This window comes from Gadus morhua, chromosome 18 (genome assembly GCF_902167405.1).
Source record: "Gadus morhua chromosome 18, gadMor3.0, whole genome shotgun sequence".
Classification (NCBI taxonomy): Eukaryota; Metazoa; Chordata; class Actinopteri; order Gadiformes; family Gadidae; genus Gadus; species Gadus morhua.
This window is the reverse complement of record NC_044065.1, coordinates 18569672-18585649: the sequence shown is the minus strand read 5'-3', so window position 1 is coordinate 18585649 and position 15978 is coordinate 18569672.

Sequence of the window (15978 nt, the reverse complement as noted above, 5' to 3'; positions counted from 1 at the left end):
GGAAGTTTAAGGCTATCCATGCAGCAATAGCACATGCAGAGAATCCATCAGGCACTGCAATAAAACTTAGGGTCAAGAAATGAACCAAGGATTTCTTTCAACATTCGCAACAACAACATATCTCACTATGGGACACGCCCCTTGCGCTGTCCTCCAGAAACTATTTTGAACCACGCCAGTTTTGACTGGCCAACAGACGTGACTTCTGCTTGCAGAGGGGGGACTTCCTTTTACTACATAAGTCCTGTTGCCACGTCATCCCTTCAATCTATGACCAAACAACTTTTCCTCGCTCCGGGCAAGGAGGGTGGTCTGGTGAGATATCTCACTCATGTTTACACAAGGACACTTGCGGGAAAAAAGACCAAAAACGTTATCTGCACTAACTTTCGTTTAGACCAGGGGTTTTCAAAGTATGAGAGAGTGAGCCCCCCCTCAGAGAAAAAAATTCAGCTCAGCCCCCCCCCCCCCCCCAATGTTCTAAATACCTGTGTTTTGAAAGCTATCTTAATTATTTTATACATTTTAAACATCTCTGATCATAATTTTAAAACATTTGAAACATATTTTTGAAACATTTGAAACATATTCTTTAAACATATTTCTGAAACATTACAACATCTTTGTGCGTTTTTAAACACATTTCTTAACACAATTTAACAACTGTATCTAAGCATGTTTTAGCTTAACCTTTTTTTAAATACATTTGAACATCTTAATCTGTGTAAAGTGCCAATTTACACAGATTCATTCAGGGTCCCCGACTCTGAATTTTTTGAGTCGAATCAGATCTGCCTTTTCAGTCCCGAGATTCGACTATTCGGCGGGGTTTGTTTACCGGCGTTGCTATGGTGACCTAAATTATTGTAAGCAACTGAAAACGATGCCGGGTTGAAACTAAAACTGTGATTCTGAAAAAAGTATAAATGCTATCAAAATTCCGTTAATTGACTGTATCTCTCCCATATCTGGTTCACAACCTCCCTTGTAGCTAGGGTTGCCCCTGGACATTAAATCTGCTTTTAACTCACTTTATTTGTTAAAGTAGGCCTATTTCGGTATGGTAACTATGAAGCAAAAGGGAGGGAATTGTATCTAACGTGTATTGAGAATAATATCGTGCCCTACTTGGAGTCCCGGGCATAGGCCCGGTCCTCTCGGCGCTGCTACCTATTCCTTCTGTCTCACAATCAGAATTCCGCGCTGTGTTGTTGGGTCAAGTGGGCGTGGCCTATGTGGAGTGGGCGTGGTGTTACGCAATGGCTCCGCCATCCTCACCTGTCTAAAGTTGCTGCCATCTGTGGCTGGAGTAGTTATTGCAGCTTTTGTGTTCGATCCTGCTTCCTAGTGGCTATGTGAGGGTAATGCAGCTTGTGTGTTCGATCCTGCTTCCTAATGGCTATGTGGGGGCAGCTTATGTGCTTAAAATACGTAACAAACTCCACGTGCCATTTATTGTTCTGCCCTGGTATACGGCTCCCCAGCCTGCCCGAGTGGTAGCCTGACTCCGCCCGCCTAAGAACTCCTGCTCAATTTGAATTTCCGTTCAGTGCTAGGTCTGGATCTGTGGTATGTTAGTGGGTTTTCCCTGTCTAAATTTCCTGCGTCTGTCGCGTTCTTCAAGAAAGTAGTCCAATCCGGATCGCTTTTAACTCACTTTATTTGTTAAAGTGTTTCGGTATGGTTAATATGAAGCAAAAGGGGGGAATTGAATCAAACACGCGTGGAGAAAAATACCGCAGAGCAACTTCAAGCCCCGGAGCTTAGCCCCAGGGCTCTCAACGGGGCTGGGATATGTTTCTGACTTCAAATCTGGTTAGTATCGAGTAGGCGTGGCCTATGTGACGTAGGCGTGGCCTATGTGACGTATTGGCTCCGCCCTCACCTGTCTAAGGGGGCTGCCGTATGTGGCTGGAGTAGTTATTGCAGCTTATGTGTTCGATCCTGCTTCCTAGTGGCTATGTGGGGGTAATGCAGCTTGTGTGTTCGATCCTGCTTCCTAGTAGCTATGTGGGGGCAGCTTATGTGCTTAAAATAAGTAACACGTCCAATCAGCGAACAGAGGGAGTGGCTGTGAACAATGACGTAAAAGTCAGCTCTCGTTGACGGACATCGTCACGCACAGTGTTTGATTTGTTTACAGCCTACGCGCAACGTGATTCCCGGCCGAACATTAGCGATTGGTTAACTTATGGCAGATCCAGAGTGACACTGGGCAGATCCAATAGTTTTAAACTTCAACAGACCCCCGCCTTCAAGTAAGTGAACGTTTGTCAATTGAGTAGGTGCAGACTCTCTGTACAAATGAAATTAAGTACGAGAGTCAGGTAGGACCAGGCTACCCGAGAGGCATCCGTCGAAAGGAATTCCTTGCAAGGATAGTTCACAAGGTAACGCCCATAGTAAAGGCGAGACACAGTAGGCAAAATCATCGATTTTTCAGTCACTGGTCAATCTTCATATTTTGGGCTATTTTGCACCCTTAACATGTATTGTTTCAGACAAAACAAAAAAACAGTCAAAACAACACATTAAGGTGTTAGTTTTATTATAGTTTGTTGACTTACTCCTCTGAATTCACCAAAGATTCGCCAAAAGTTAGCTTTATTACGCACCGTTTCAAATTACAGCCGGTCTCTGTCATATGTCTTCCGTGGTATCGTTGTAAAGCACTCGATCTGCTGAACAACGTTACCTAATCAAAATATAAATAGCTCCGCTTTATCAACCACCAAAAGTGAATGTTTCTGAGGGGCTTTAAACATAAAACTGATATCTGATTGGCTGGACTCGATTTCCGACAAGACGATTGGTTCGAATGTATCACGTGGTACGCTCTCAAGCTTCCTGGTTAGCTTTCCGCGGGACATTCATTTTTGGAGATGGCTTCAACACGTGCTTCAACACCGCTTCGAATTTAAAGCGTCTCAGAAAAGAGCAAAGAAATTGGCACTCGCGCAAAAGTAGGAAAGCAATAAATAAAATGATGACATTCCGGGAAGTGCATCGTCGCGTGAGTTGAAACAGCAGATTCCCGATCGTGGCAGTGACCAATATGCCACTCAGTAGTAGCTCATAGTTCATATTGCGCGCTGAAACGAGCTGATAAGTGATAGACAGCAAGCAAACATTGAATAAACATTGATTTTCCATCTGAATCATCATTATGGTTGATATTGAAATTTCAATGCAAAATAAATGTTGAATCACCATTACCATATCATATCGATGAAACCTGATGTTATCTAATGTTGATGGCAGCAACTTTGGAACAACATTGATCTATTGTTATCTTTATGATGGAATAAGCATTGATGTTTGGGTTACCGGGCGATATTGCCAATGTGTTAAAAAGTCGTTGATTTAGAGTTGACTGGGAAACGACCGTTGTTGAAAAGCCATCGACATATAGTTGACTGGGAAATATGGTTGAAAATGCATCGATATATAGTTGACCGGGAAATATGATTGAAAATGCGTCGATATATAGGCCTAGTTAACTTGGAAATATGATTGAAAATGCATCAATATATAGTTGACCAGGAGATCATCGGGTGGTAGACCAACGTACTTCACCGGACACATCTCATTTCTGGACCCTTGACCCATACGATCAGGTAAGCTTGCTTATGTAATGTTCGATATGAATGAATTGTACCAAATCAACCACTGTTACTCGTTAACATGGTGGTAACCCACGCAGTACTGCAGTCATTGAAATAGATTTTGTTAAATCAATGTCAAAATTTGCCAAAGTTAATGTAACTTCGTGCTGATGGCTATCGTCGTTATCTTCCAACAGGTTACAATAAGTTAGCAAAACCTCAGTCTAGTTCATTTTTGTGATAGCTAGCTCGAAATCTATAGGCTATCTGTACCATTATACCAATTGCTAAGTAGGCAGCAGATACATGGATGTATGTCGTGAAATCTATTAAAACAGCACCGCTTTTTCTTCTGACCGCCGGTGACCACGGGGGGGTCATCCCTATGTTCCCCGGGTCCTATGTTCCCCGGGTCCTATGTTCCCCGGGTCCTATGTTCCCCGTGTTCTATGTTCCCCGTTTTTCCCAAAAAGGGTCCTATGTTCCCCTGTACCCATACATACCGGGGAGCATAGGACCCTTTTTCGGAAAAGCGGGGAACATGTTCCCCGCAATCTATCAATCTTCAAAAATATTTAAACTTTGACGCGACATTCGCGTGATGACAGCCAATCGGCGTTCAACAGCGTGGCCACTGAGTGGTGTAACGTAACAGCCAATCAGCGTTCAACCGGCCAACTCAGTGCAGTGCAGTGCAGTCCGGGGTGAACTGCAGCATGGAGGATTAAGTGATTGTTGCCGTTTGCGACTCCCGTAGCTCTTTATACGATAGTATATGAAATAATATAATATAATTGCATAATAATATCACGGCCAAAAGCTCTGTGCACCTCCGGATGACCGTAGCGCGGGGAGCTCTCGTAGGGGTTGGGCTTCTCGGAGTTTGTTTACCGGCGTATGAATAGACTGCGTCAGGTTCTCCGACGTCTCTCCCTCTTCCACAAAAGGTAAAGACATGCAATGGTAGCTATCTCGGCCGGAATTTGGCAGTAATGGTGGAAAAAGTAACAGACCGGGGAACATAGAACCCTTTTTTTGAAAAAGGGTCCTATGACCCGGGGAACATAGACACGCTCCCAACACGGGTAGGCTACCAGCGCTAGCATAGTGTAACCTGCCGGTGTTCTACCAGAGCCCGTCTACGAAGAGCCTGGGCACTTCCTATACGCCCCATTGTACCGATCTTGGTTGTAGTTCCATGAGACATCCACCGGGGGTGATCGCGGGCGAGTCCAGATTGAATGGGAGTCTATGGGGCTAGACGGCTAATTATGCCTCTTTCACCTGCTTGTCGTTAAAATATCGCAAATTTTATTGTAGATTCCGCAAGTTCAATATAGATTATGGTTCAAAAGTAAAATGAGTGAGTACTTTCGATTTCTTACAGTTTGGGCCGTTGTTGGCCATACACGCTAGCATTCTGCTAATGAATGCTGATTGGTCAGGGACAGACTTGCGATTGATTACGACCAGAGACCCCCCTTGACGGCATCTGAAGCTGAAGCTCAATCAGAATCGTGTTAACTTCGACTTTCCGTCGAAATAAATTTTTGCGTACTGTATTTATATTTTCCTGCAGGCCCTTTTTATTTTTTAGATAGTATGTATGGTGAAAGTACATGGGCATAAATGGAATTTCTTCCATTTCTTGTGTTCAATGTTCAATGTGTTATATACATGTACGGTATGACCACCTTAAATAATACAGTCAATGTCCCGCTCAATATCATTTCATCTGTCATTGTCTATTTTTCGAAAATAATAGTAGTTTAAAAAAGAAATGCCTCGTACAGTGGCAACGGATTGTCCGTCTTTTCGTTTCCCAAGGACAGAAAAAGGTAACGTTCTTGCTTGCTCCTGTATGAATGGTCCTAGGCTACCTGAGGCTTCACCTGGTAAGGAAAGTTGCGCTGGAGCCCGGGTAATATCGCACATGGCTTATTCAAGTTGCGCGCTAGACATTCTTTAAAGTATTGAAACTCCAGCAGTTAACTTACCTTAACCGATTGTTCCATACAAATGATTAGTTAACGATTTAACAACTTCAACATCTGCTATTACAGTCCTTATTTTTTTGTAGGACTTGGGCTAATGACCTTGCACAGAGGGAAAACCATCTGCACCACTTGTCATTTCTATGCATTCACTGATCTTTACAGATGGGTTTGTTTTAAGCCATTGAATATAATTGCTCTGCCCTGCAACACATTATAAGCTACACATGTTTGTTAAATGAGAAATATGGTCTGGGTCACATTGAAACAGTAACAGTTGTATAACAGTAATTATACAAACATTATACCAACATTGCAACAGGCAAGTTTATTCAAACATCACACAATAAGACAACAAGAACACAATAAGAACAGTAACTAATAAAAAAAAAAGAGAAATGATTTAACAACACTGAACATACTGAACAGAGGCAGGGGAAAAGGACAGAGGAAGAAGACTTGTCCGTTGTCACAGCATCAAGGTCCAACTGTGAAGTTCAAGAAAGGAAGAGGCATGAGGAGGAGTACAACAGAACACTGCTCTCTAGCAGATTGTTTACTGATGTAAACTAAATTGATGCAGTCTTAAAATTATGATTCTAATCCAGGTTTCTATTTTAGGAGAAAGAAATGGCTCATAATCGTTACTAAAAAAAAAAGCTTTATCATCGGCACTAGTGAGGATTAGAAAAAACACTCTGTAAGTAACATACATATGTAAAACATTCGCGCATTTCTTTTTTTTACATTAGCTCACTAAAACTCTGTAACTAGGGTATTAAGCAAAAAAAAGCCTTACCTCCAACAGCTGGTGTTATCGTTGCGGGAAAAGGGAAGTGCTTTAGAAACTGCCGTAAAGCAGTACCTCTGACAGTATGACAATGTGTGACGTCATCGCATGTTTTTAACGCCTTTTTAGAACAGATACGTGACCTTAAAAAATGCAATATTCAGCTGAGTTTATTATCTTAGCCCCACCTTTTGATAGCAACTTTCAAATTACTTGACAAAAAATTACATCGTGAGAAAAGTGGATTCTGAGGATAAAACCCTGTTGGCTCCCATTCATTCTGGACTCGCCTACGAGCGCCCCACGTGGTCAGAGATTATTACTGCAACCAGTCCAGAAAACCGGAACCATCCCGCGAGTGCCCATTCTCCTCATATTAGACATTCTCTGGTTCTACCAATTTCTGCTCCCTTGTCAGTTTTTGCTATCTAGTGATTCTGCGCATGCGCACGATGACACTATTGATTTGCGGTGTAGTATTGGTGTAAAATACATACTGTACCCCTGAAAACTCCAATAAAGAAGTTATTATACAGTATCAGAGTCTATCGAATCATGCAACCATATCAAAAAGTGCTGCCTTAAGCGTTTGGTAGTGTATTTAATCAGTTGATCAACTGATTAACTGATCAACTGAATCTGTCTCTGTGCAAGTTTTGTCAGGCGAATTTGTCGCGCCACAACTTTTGGCCGCCAATGGTACTTCATGCCAATTCATTCTCAACCACGGCCGAGATAACCACAATTGCATGTCTTTACCTTTTGTGGAAGAGGGAGAGACGCCGGAGAACCCGACGCAGTCTATTCATAATATTGTAATGACCACGGAAGAGGCAGTGAAACGGAAACCAGGAAGACCGGAAACCATAGCACCTCCGGTAAAAAAACCCCGAGAAGCCCAATCCCTATGAGAGCTCCCCGCGCTACGGCCATCCGGAGGCGCACAGAGCCTTTGGCCGTGATATTATGTATACAATTATATACAATTATATACTATTATATAGAGCTCCGGGAGACGCAAACGGTAACAATCACTTTCTCCTCCATGCAGTTCACCCCGGACTGCACTGCACTGAGTTTGCCGGTTGAACGCTGATTGGCTGTTACGTTACACATGTCACTCAGTGGCCACACTGTTGAGCGCAGATTGGCTGTCATCACGTGCAATTCGCGTCAAAGTTGAAATATTTCAACTTGGGCGAATTTGTCGCGGCACAAATCCTCGTTAACGCGCTTGCCTGTGCAAGGCGAAAGTGTGGCGCAACAAATCTAAACTTGACTCCGGTTTTCTCTAGCGAATGATTCACCGTTCACTTTGTATGGGATCTTGTCGCCCCGTCGCGTTTGGTGTGAACGCACAATATACAACAGGGATGGGCAACTTTCATGATAAAGAGGGCCACATTTTTCATCGTAACCATCGAAGGGCCACATGACTGCACACTTCAACTAAACGTGAGCTGAGAGAAGCTACACAATTTTGAATTTGGTAGATATGATTTCCTGTATTCTGGTGCATTTTGGGGATGGCCACTACCTAAAAAATCATCCAGAATCATAACCTATGTACGGTATGTTAATTGAACCAACATACATTCATTTCATGTTTTCCATGCTCAAACAGCCACATGAATGGTCAGTATTTTTATTAGTGCAAAGGGCTCACATACATCATCATTCAATGAAGTCAAAAAACTGAAAAACAGTGGCCCAAGATTAAGTGCAACAACTCAATGAACTCAAACCCAACAAGCAGTTGTAGTAGTTGTAGTGGCGACTTAAGTGGATATCTTTAATGACTGATATCGCTTCTAAGCAAACTAGACACATGGGTTTGCCTTCAAATTCTATGAATTCTTCTCATCTTTCTTGACCGAGTTTTCTGTAACTCGATCAATTATTATTATTCTTTTTTTTTTTTTTTTATTATGTGCGGGCCTGACTGAGTGACGATGCGGGCCGCACTGAGTGAGGATGCGGGCCGCATGCGGCCCGCGGGCCGCCAGTTGCCCATCCCTGATATACAAGCATATATACAGCAGATACAAATATTGGGGGAATATTAGGGGAAACCTTTTGGGTACCTGAGTACATATGTATAAAGTACAATCACACTGTCTGTATTTAAATTGCTGTTTGTTAACACTGACTTTTGTCTTTTCTGTTCTCTTACAGATCACTATTGCACCCAAAGTAAGCAAAACAATATTTTTTATTTCATCTCTACTAACAACTTGCACAATGACATCCCGCTGGTCATAGAGGCGGAAAATTAAATCAATGCTTAGGGCCACAAAGTCAGAAATCCTGCAGCAGTTTGATAAAACCTTTACTGATCACAACATGCAAGGCCACTCTGTCACAGAACTGGAACATGTTAAATGCCAGAGTGTAGCATTAGAGTCAGGTGTTTCAGTCTCCAGTCACTCAGTTGTGGACCAACCAGGTATAGGGGAACATGAGCAGAGGTCAGCATTCAGTGAGACCCATGTGTCATTGGACAGTGTTCATGACTGTGTCATGGTCTGTGTCGTGTTTTGGTGTGTTTCCCTGTGTTTCCCTCCTGTTTTGATTACTGCTCCCTCCCCTAATGTGTCTCAGCTGTTCCTCGTTGCGTGTCTTGTGTTTGCTACTTAAGCCCTTGTCTTTCCTTTGTTCCTTGTGCTGTCATTGTGGTTTGTACCTGAGTCGTGTTACCTGTGTTCTCTTCGTTCCCTTGCTCCTTGCCTTAGCCTTTTGGCGTAAATAAAGTGCAGTTTACCCTAAAAGTCTGCATCTGGGTCCTACCTGCTTGCCTGCCACCCGCTAACCGTAACAGACTGTCCATCATCTATACCTGTTGATTCAGATTATTCTGATGCTGAAGCTCCAACATCAGAGTTAGTGACAAGCTTAAGAATTTGGGCCTCTTCCTTTCTGTCTCACTAGCAGCATTGACTGCACTCTTGAGCATTTTGCGAGTGTTTCACCCAGAATTGCCAAGAGATGCTCGGACAATTCTCAAGACACAAGGTGAAATGAAAACTAAGAAAATGGAGGGTGGGGAATATTGCCACTTTGGCCTAGCCACAGGATTTATCAAAAAAATTAAGTCTTTGAAGCTGCCTGCTAATTTGACGACAATTAAGCTGCATTTTAGTATAGATGGTTTACCACTATTCCGAAGCAGCAGAACTCAGTTCTGGCCAATTCTGGCAGCCATTAATGCTGATTACAGCAGATCGCCATTCCTTGTCGGCCTCTTCTGTGGCTTTACCGAACCAAAGAGTGTCTTTGAGTTCTTGGGCCCATTTATTGAGGACCTTAGTGGCATTCTAAAAAATGGCATTTGTTACAAAGGGCAGGAGATAATGGCAGTTTGCTTGTTTATATGCGATGTCCCAGCACGAGCCTTTATTAAAAATATAAAAAGCCACAACTGCTGCTTTAAAAGCCATTATTCAGGCTGCGACAAGTGTTTCCAAGTGGGTGAATGGCACAACAAGATGACATATCCGGAAATCAATGTGAGATTGAGGACAGACACAGACTTCAACTCTATGACTGATGAACCCCACCTAAAGCAAACACTGACACCGCTAGCTAGTCTGGTCAAAATGGTGACAATATTCCCATTAGATTACATGCACTTGTGCTGTCTTGGGGTAACCAGGAAGTTGCTATATATTTGGATGAGGGGCAAATCACTGGCAACTAGGTTGTCCAGTAAATCAATCGAAGAGATCTCAGTTATATTGAAGGGACTATGACCTTACACTCCTTCTGAGTTCAGCCGGAAACCCAGGCACCTCTGTGAAATAGATCGGTGGAAGGAGATCGTCGATATTTCATGCTTTATGCTGGCCCAGTAGTCCTGAAAAATACCATTGCCCTTGAAATTTATGAAAACTTTATGTTACTTTCTGTGGCCATGCATTTGCTGTTGTCTCCTGGTACATAAGAGGAATTGATTGATTGCACTCAGGGATTGCTGACTTCATTCGTAACTCACTTTGGGCAGCTATATGGGAAAGGTGAAATTACCTACAATGTCCATCAGCTGACACACTTGGCGTCAGAATACTGTCTGTTTGGTCCCTTGGACAACATATCTGTATTTCCGTATGAGAATTATTTAGCACAACTGAAGCGCCTATTGCGCAAGCCTCACTTGCCTTTACAGCAAGTAGTAAAAAGGCTCGAAGAGTCACCTGCACCGACCTTGGACACTCTGAAAAAAGGTCAAAAATTCATGCATCCTCATTATGATGGTCTGTTGATTCCTTCATTAAGTTATGGAGATCAGTACCATAAGCTTGTTACGGAAAAGAACACGTTATCATCTAGGTCTGGAGATAACGGTTTTCAAATTGTAAATGACATTACCATTGTTGAAAACATTGGCAGGGTAGATCAAGATCAGGAGACTTACATCATTTTTCGAAAGTTTACCAAGAAAGAGTCCTATGGCCAGTATCCCTTTCCATCTGCAAACATTGGGGTAGATACAGTTTGGGGGTTGAGCAAGAATGTCAGTGTGACGAGGCTTCAGCACATTGGCAAAAGTACATACTTTACCCTGACAAATTACAGTTCATCGCCATTCCCATCATTCATACTGATTAAAATTTCCACATCAGTTAATATAATCAGTTCGTGCCGTTAGTTCATCGGTTTATCAGTTCATAAGTTAATTTTGGTGTGCTTTGTGTTCTATACAGTCTTTGAAATCCCCTAGCTTAAAAAACGTTATTGAGATCAGGGGCCTCATTACAGAAACTTCCTAACTCTGAAATCCTATCCTATCTTGAGATAGGAAGGCATTTAGGGGGTTTGATATTACAGAAGGAGGTTTCCTAACTTAACTTAGGAAGAAATCCTATCTTATCTTAAGATAGGAATTTAACCATTACAGAACTATCCTAAGTTAGGAATTTCTTAAGTTGGGCTCCCTAAGTTAGGTGGCCATACACCCTGTCCTAAGTTCAAAATAACTGTAAATAACTGAAAAAAATGGCAGCAGCACTGCTAGTGGGTCTTCTGTGTGACTGAGTGAAGACGAGGACGAGCATAACAACAGAATCGTGATGACTGAAAGGCTACTGAGACCGCATAATGCCGTGTTACATTTTCCGGACCATATTTTAATATCACATTATCGTTCATTTTGAATTTGGTGGAAGAATTACGTCCTGCTCTGAAGAGGCCTACAAGGAGACATGGAGCCTTGCCAGTGGTTGTGCAGGTAACAAATGCTCTACGTTTCTTTGCCAAGGGGGACTTCCAGACTGAGGTTGCAATCCTGTGCGGTTTCACAGCCATGTATTTCACGCAATCTCAGGGAGGTCACCAATGCCATCTGCAATCTTACAAAGAACTACATTCAGTTTCCTTGTGGAGAAGAGCTGTAGCAGATTAAGAAGGCTTTTTTAAAACAGAGTGGGACCAGAGATGGTAATTGGGCCTATAGATGGGTCACTTTTCCCCATCAAAGCTCCAAGTGGCCCAACTGAGCCGGCTTATGTGTGCCGTAAGGGATACCATGCCATCAATGTTCAGGCCATAGGGGACCAAAATATGGTTACACGGCATTTGTTGGCAAAGTGGCCTGGATCCACCCATGACTCTTTCATATTCAACACCAGGTGGGTCCCATAGACACTAACATAAATATTATTTTTACCTGCTTTATTATTAGGCTCCACTCAAATACAATATGTGCATTTACAGTGATATCAATGCATACATGAGTGAGGACAGGGGAAGTGGATGGCTTTTGGGGGACTCGGGATATCCCTTTTAACCCTACCTAATGCCACCAGTCATGAACGAGCATACAGAGGCAGAGAGCAGGTACAATGTGGCACACAAAGGTGCCGTAGCCGTCAGGAGAGGCTATATGGTATATGGAAAGGATGGTGAGACATATACTGCTTTGGTGCATTCAATAGCGTAGATAGCGAGTGTGTCGTTACCCCTAAGAAGATAGTGTTACACTATATACTTCAAAACCAATGTAGCAAATGTATTTATTTAAAATGATTTAATAATATTAATATGGACTATAACATCACACCAAAAAAGTAAAGCATTGTAAGCAAACAAACTGATTATTTTTTGTTGTTGTAGATGGAGATGCCATGATATGAGTGGGGGATATCTTCAATATTCCCCTGAGAGAGCAGTGATGTTCGTGAAGGCCACTGCTGTGTTGCACAACATATGCAGGATTGCTAATCTCCCGGACCCTGAGGACGTCCCGGCCATGGTTGAAGATGAGGAGAAAGGCCATGATGGCATACATGATGGTGCATAGACTGGTAGAACTACCAGAAACAACCTAATTGCACATTATATTAGATGAGATAATTAAAAAGAAAACATACCCATTTGATGTAAAATATTTAATTCAACAACATAAAAAATAAATTAACAGTTTAACTCAATCAAATTTAAATAAGTGTAAAAATTATTTCATTTCATTGTTCAAATAAGTTCACAATATTGTTCCCTTGGTAAATAAAATACTCCTTCATGAATTCAACATTTTCTTTATCCTATTTCAGTCTCTCCTTCTAAACATTTAATTTCACCAACAGCTTCTCCTTCTCCAACTCCAGAAGCTCCTCTTGTAGGCTTATGTGTTTCTTCTTTTTAGCTGTAGAGAATTTTTAAACTGAATCGAGACAATTTTCCTTGAACAGTAGCCTTGCTATTATAAACCTCAACTTTTCTTAAATGGAGTACAGTTGAGACAGCGTTATTGTAAAAATGCACCTCATATTTATTTAAATATTTAAACAGTGAGCATCAACTTACCAGGTGATGGGATAATTCTTGCTGTTGGCAGAGTCCTGCTGTCACACTCTGAATCCATCAACGTCAGTATAACTGCAGTTGATTCAGACACCTCGACACTGTCGTTCTCAAGGACCTCCTCAGGCAGGCCCACCTCTGTGCCGGTTGAAATGCCTATACACAAATGATTTCATGTTAGGGGGGTTGTCAGCGTTGGCTTTTCTTTTGCTGTTTACTGGTCCATATTCTGTATTTTGTGGTCCAACAACTATCTTTGTCTATCTAGCTTCTAGTTTAAAGTGACCAGGCATCAGAAATCAAAACGAGGCCATGGTCCCGATGAGGCAGAAACACCGGGGACATTCCAGTTTGGATATTAATGTGATTGAAATATCCAATGGGACAGGCAATTAAAATCGGGGAAGTCTGGTCGCCCTATTCTAGTTAGGATTACTATGGAGCCACTCCTCAAAATCCCTTATCGATAGCGTGTCTAGTTGTTACATTTTAGATTAAAACCGTTAGTTGCTACACCGTAGCACTAGCAGTACACCGCCCCCAAAATGTGGACACTGACACTAGTTTAAACAAATTCTGTGAATCTGTGGACCACTCATTAGGTCTATGCCAAAATCTAACCTTAGCGCTAGCGTTTTACGGTGGCGCTGAGCATTCACAAAAGAAAAAAAAAAAAACAGCTAATGTAGCCGTTAGCACACTCAGGATCTCGTAATTACAAGATAATATCTCGTAATTACGAGATAAGGATCTCGTAATTACGAGATCTTTCTCGTAATTACGAGAAAATATCTCGTAATTACGAGATACGGATCTCATAATTATGAGATAAGGATCTCGTAATTACGAGATAAGATATCATATTTACGACATAAGGATCTCGTTTACGAGAAAAGGATCACGCCTCTCATTCATCAATAACTTTGCTGGCTAGCTGCAGGCCGGCAAAGATGACGCTATCCGACGCTATCGTACTTTATTTCCTGCTCGGGTTGAGGCATTGGGAAATATGGATGTTCCTTAAAAGTGAGGAGGGCATTAATATAAGTATGTCAACATTGCGCAGACATCTGAAGCCATTGGCCGGCAAAGATGACGCTGTCCGACGCTATCGTACTTTATTTCCTGCTCGGGTTGAGGCATTGGGAAATATGGATGTTCCTTAAAAGTGAGGAGGGCATTAATATAAGTCTCTCAACATTGCGCAGACATCTGAAGTCATTGGGACTGTTCAGGAGAAAAGCCCAGTCGGACCTGCTACAAGTGGCTCTCTTCCTGCAGGAGCAGTTGAACCAGTACGGGATGCTTGTTCAATCATTTGATGTGCCAAAGCCCCTCGAATATTGACGCGTTAATTGTTCAGTGGAACCCAGAAGTGGCAATGTTGTTGTCGTGGTGGTTTAAAGGGCATGATGCTGGCCCCTCACATTGCAGCTCTTAAAAGTTGAATACAGCAGTGCATTATGTGTTATACTATGCATTATTGTTCAGAAAACGTCTTACCTCAAGCTCTTTTCCAATTAATGAGGTAAATTGTTTTTATACAAATCAATAAAATATTGTTTTTGTGGGGAAATAGAATTTTTGTCCCACTGCCCACATTAGATTTTGTTTTAATATTGGCTGTGACATATATATTGGCTGTCACATAATTAATGTATTCAAATTTAAAATACTATGTTCATAGTAAAGGCAAACCCTGTCAGTTGTTAAATTATTTAAAAAAAACCTTCACAGTGGTATAATGAGCACATACCACTGACTGAAGTGATCTATTGCTTTTATACAACGGTTACTATTATGGCAAAACGAAAGTCATAGACAAACTACATTTAAAAAGAACAACAAGATAGTCGAAGTAGCTTTTTTATTAAAGAATACAAAAAAGTAGTCCCCCTTGCTCACCCCCGGAGTAACAACATTTACACCCTATCATTCAACATATTTTTTACTTTGTAACTTTTTCTACTTCCAGGCGCGGAGTGATATGCAAACTTTTACAAAATGATTGGGCGTCATAGCAGTTATGCATACGCTCATTATACAACAGTTATGAACCAATCAGATCGCTGGATTTAAGCCACCCGTTGTATAATTAAGCAATAGATCACGACAGGGTGTGGTATGTGCTCATTATACCACTGTTAAGGGGCGTTGTCCGGCCCCGACGCGCAAAGGAGTGCCGGCGACCCCCTTCACAGTGGTATAATGAGCACATACCACTGACTGAAGTGATCTATTGATTTTATACAACGGTTACTATTATGGCAAAACAAAAGTTAGACACACTACATTTAAAAAGAAAACAAGAAAGTCAAAGTAGCCGTTTTATTAAAGAATACAAAAAAGTAGTCCCTCCTGGCTGCCTTCAAAATGCACGACGGTCGCTATGCAACACACTATAGCGTCCCTCCGAGAGAAGGCTCGGCTAGAGCGGTTCGCCAGCAATTTACCCTATGAGGCAGTTCACTCGCCGATTTTAGGCTTCAGTAAACTGTGCTATTGCTTTTATACATTATTATATTATATTATATATGTTATTATTATACATTTCCACAGTTAGGAACCAATCAGATCGCTGGATTCAGGCCCCCCGTTGTATAATATCATATAAAGAGCTCCGGGAGTCGCAAACGGCAACAATCACTTTCTCCTCCATGCTGCAGTTCACCCCGGACTGCAATGCACTGAGTTGGCCGGTTGAACACTGATTGGCTGTTACGTTACACATGTCACTCAGTGGCCAGGCTGTTGAACGCCGATTGGCTGTCATCACGCGAATGTCGCGTCAAAG